This window comes from Myotis lucifugus, unplaced genomic scaffold (genome assembly GCF_000147115.1).
Source record: "Myotis lucifugus unplaced genomic scaffold, Myoluc2.0 scaffold_86, whole genome shotgun sequence".
Lineage (NCBI taxonomy): Eukaryota > Metazoa > Chordata > Mammalia > Chiroptera > Vespertilionidae > Myotis > Myotis lucifugus.
The window spans coordinates 2,174,783-2,179,315 of record NW_005871134.1 but is presented as its reverse complement, the minus strand read 5'-3'; the positions used below and the strand labels follow the sequence as shown (position 1 = coordinate 2,179,315).

At 41.9% G+C, this 4,533-nt stretch overlaps 1 pseudogene; it reads right to left on the bottom strand.

Moving 5' to 3' along the window:
- Positions 1–326: 326 nt before the first annotated feature.
- Positions 327–443, bottom strand: LOC111826515 (annotated as a pseudogene).
- Positions 444–4,533: the final 4,090 nt, after the last annotated feature.

Here is a 4,533-nt window from a genome sequence, read left to right as displayed (position 1 = left end):
TCTTATTAGAGATTCATTGAGTTTCTTAGATGTGTAGATTAATGTCTTTCATCTAATTTGTGTTAGCTATTATTTCTCCAAATACTTTTTTCTGACTCTTCTTTCTCTCTCTCTCTCTCCACTCTTTCTGGGGCCCTCAGTATATGTTTGTTGGTACGTTTATGTTACCAACATGTCTCTGGGTCTCTGTTCATTTTCTTTCAACTTTATCTCCCCTCCCTCAGATTGGATATTTTCTTTTTATCTGTCTTCAAGTTTACTAAGTTATTGTTTTTCAACACCTTGAGTCTGCTTTTAAGTTCATTCTTTTTTATTGTTGTTATTTATAATGTCCCCCCACTCACAATACAGACCAGGCAAAGGGCCTGAGCTGAGGTGTATATGGGGTATAAGTTTATTCTTGAATTTTTGTTTTAGTTCTTGTATTTTAACTCTAGAATTTTCATTTTCTTTTTAGAGTTTCTATCTCCTTATTAAGATTTCATATTGGTAGATTAATTTTTGCTATTTTTTTCTTTTAATTCCTTAGACATGATTTTCTTTAGTTCATTGAACATTTTTAGTAGTTGCTTAGCAATATTTATCTTATAATTAAAACATTTAGGAACAATCTCAGCCAGTTTCTATTTACTCTTTTTGTTCCTGATTAAGGGTCATATTTTCTTTTCTTATTATGCATTGTAGTTTTGTTGTTGCTGTTGTTGGAAAACTGGACATTTTCATTACTATATTGTAGCAACTCTGGGTTCTGCTTTTTTCCCATGAAAATTGTTGTTCCTGCTCTTTTTCTCATTGTTTAGAACATCTATGGGTTAAATCTGTGAAATATTTCTCTTTCACAGTATGACACTCATGTCTCTTTTAGTTATTTTTTTTTATTCTTTTAAGCTTCTGTCTGCATAGCTTAGTGTCCAACCAATAATTGGACAAAGGTTAAGTGAAAACATATCAAGCCAAGTGTTTTGTCAATTGAATTGTGTGTGGGAAGGGGAGCACATTCAAATTTCAGGTCATTGTTTTGTCTGTTCTGGCTTTTTCTTTTTGCTGGGTCCTTTTGCATCTCCTATATGCCTGCTCACAACTTTAGGGTTGATTAGCAATGTGTTAATATGTTGGGCCCTCTCTGATCTTCACTATTCATTCACATCTCAGCCAAGAACATGCTTGCCACAGCCATGACTTCATGCTAGTAGAGCCAAGGTTCTCCCTCTTGCCTGCTGCCAAAGATCATCACTTCCATTGGCAGTGCCACTGGCCATGGCATCACCTACTGCTCCCAATCAACTGAACCACTTCAACCTGAGCAGTCAAGCTACCAATCCTCGTGGTGACCTTACCCTGGCAGAACCTCTGTGCTGACCAACCTGAAGAGGACTGAAAGGGCCCAGGGCAATAACAACACTGTTCTGAACTAAAGGCAGTGTTTTTAACATAAACATTTCTGATATTGTATATGCCTTTGGTCAGTTTTCAGAGTGTTGAAATGGTCGTTTTTGTAAGTTACTTCCAACTTTATAGTTCCTTTTGAGGGAAGAGTATTTGCCCACCTTCTCACTCAGCCATAGCCAAAAATACCTTCTGTAGTTTCTAATGTCCTTTTAGATCCATGGTGGTGCAATGACTTGCCAGTGTCATCCAGCTTGAAACTGGCTGAGCCAGAATTCCAGCTCTGTTTTCTATTTGTCTTTCTATCTTTTCTATGATAGCGTGGAGCTTGGAGAAGACTTCATTGAGTAATGAGCAAGGAAGCATGAGTTGGCTCTGGCTGCTATAACAAAATACCATAGGCTGGGTGGCTTAAACATTAGACATTTATTTCTCATAGATCTGGAAGTTAGAAGTCCAAGATTAAGGTTCCAGCAGATTTGTTTCTTGATAATAAAGGCCTTCTTCCTGGCTTGTAGACAGTTACCTTCTTACTGTGTGTTCATATGGCCTTTCCTTAGTGCATGGAGAGAGATCTGTCTTCCTCTTCATAGAAGGGTACTCTCATTGTGAGTGCCCACCTTCAAATACCATCACATCGGAGCTTAGGGGATGGGGGTGAAAGAGGTACAAACATTTAGCCCATAACAGAAGCTACCCCAGAACTTTCTCTTGATGCCTTGAGGCCTATCTTGTTTCTTTGGGTCCTCATATTGATCAAAAGCCAAACTTCAGCCCAGTCGGTGTGGCTCAGAGGTTGTGTATCATCCCATGTACCAGGAGGTCACTGTTCAATTCCCAGTCAGGGCACACGCCGGGTTTGCAGGCTCGATCCTCAGTAGGGGGTGTGCAGGAGGCAGCTGATCAATGTCTCTCTCTCTCATCAATGTTTCTATCTCTCTATTCCCTTTCCCTTTCTCTCTCTCTCTAAAAAAAAAATCAATAAAAACATACTTTTTTAAACAAGAGCCAGACTTCAAAGGGAAAGAAACAAAGAATAAGCTCCAGCTGTGGCTGCTGAGGCCCAGGGCCTTTAAAATGAGAGCTGAGAGTAAACTTCCTTCTGCTACAACCGCCCTCCTGAGGGGCGCTGCACTCCATCTGTGGGTAGCCCCCAAATTATAACTTTGCACATATTTTGATCTGTATTAAAGTTGTAACAGTCATTTTATTTTTTCCCAGCTACTTCTGTTAAATTGTCCAGCAGAGAAGGATAACATTTGCTTTAAGATCCAGGGATTTATAACTACCCCCATACCAGAGTACTATCTTTTGTGCCAAAGCGAGGACTAATATATGCAAACTTTGGAGCCTGCAAGGATTTGCCTAAGTCTCCAGAGAGTAGTCTGAGCTTCCCATTCTTGGAGTGACAGATGCTGCCTTGGAAATAACCACAGAGCAGTCAGCAGGGGGCAGGGTCTCATGGGGAGAAAGTGCTGAACTGCTCTGTTAATGTGCTGTAGGACCCTGGGTATTAGGGCCAAGTCCCTTATGATACAGGCTGTTACATATTGAGCACTTATCATGCACCAAACATTATGTAAGGAGCCTTACATACAAAATCTGCTATTTCATCAGCTATGGTCTCACTGATGGTAATGTTCCAGATTTCCTGAATTTCTTCCTCAGTGACTTGTGCAAGACCTCCAGCTCAGTCACTGTCTTGCTCAGGGCTTTCTGGAAGACTCTAAGGACCTCCCATGTCCTCAAGAAGTCAGCTCTGGGTTCTTTACATCATGTTCTTTGTTAATATTCTCTGTGCCTATAGGCCTCTGGGAAGGTGGCACCATGCCTCTGACCTTAGAGCTGGAGTCCACAGACCACCATACTTCTGTTCAAGGGACTAGCCCTGAGAACTCCCAAAGCTGCAAACCTCAACCTGTCACACTGTCTACAGTGCACCGTAGACATTGTTTCCTAGAGAAAGAGGGAGAACTCTAGACCCAACTCTATGCTAAACCTTGGACCCTAAGTTCCAAAGCAGCACTGCTTGGGTCCAGAATATAATAGCTCCTTCAGTTTATCCATAAGGCTCAGAGCTCCGCTGGGTGTCCTTTGCTGTACAACACACTACCCCAAATTCAGTCACTTACAATAACAGCTGTGTATGATTTCTCACAGTTCTGTGGTTTGACAGGGAATACTGGGGGTCCTGATCAGGGTCTCTTATGAGCTGCAGTCCTAGGGTGGCTGGGGCTAGAACATATGAGACAGCTGTACACTTATGGCTGGTGCCGTAACAGTGTCACTTGGAAGTCTGGCACCTCTGTCTGAGTGGTCTTTCTGCCTGGTTAGCTTGGACTTCTTTTCGTGATAGCGGGATGATTAATTCAATTGGCTAAAGTAGTCACAGGGCCAGCCAAGAGTCAAGGGGAGAAAAAACAAACCCCACCTTCTGATAGGGTTAGTGTAAAAATTTACAGCTGTCCTCAAGGAGTATCATCCCCCAGTTCTGGAGGCTGTTCCCAAGGAAACTTTTGATTTTGTGAGCTCTCTTCTCCCCCAGTTAATCAGCTGAGCAAATGAACATCTAAGGCGTTGGTGACCCTGCATACACAAGCTCAGGTTAGGCTCAGTGGGAAACACTCCACTGATCCCATATGTGTCTTCCTTCAATCCAATATGTTAGGTTTTGTTATTCTCCAATTTGTAAATGAAGGAACTAAAAGTCAGAGAGCTTCAGTGATTTGGAGTAATGGCCAAACCAGGACTGAAACTCAGGGCAGCCCAACTCCAAAGGCCAGAAGCTCTTTTTGCTACCCCCACTCTGCTTCTCATCTCTCTGGGTCTCAGTCACCTCCAATGTAATTATAAAGTGAAGTGAAGAACAGAATGATTTTTAAGAACCATGACAACTCTGAGAGTTTCTAATTCTTCCCTTCCTACCACCTTCTTGAAGACATGCGTCTCCACCTGTTGCTTTTCTGTAGCTCTGTTGACAAGACTTAACACCGACGGATTTGTTTGTAAGTATCTGGTACTATTTTTTTTGAAAATTCAAATGGCCCTCATGACAAGGTCCTTCAAATTCCTGGTGGAAGAGAGTTCACTTTTAACAGCCCTCCCAGTCTCATTACTTTCCTCCCCTTGAATACTCCTGAGAGCCTG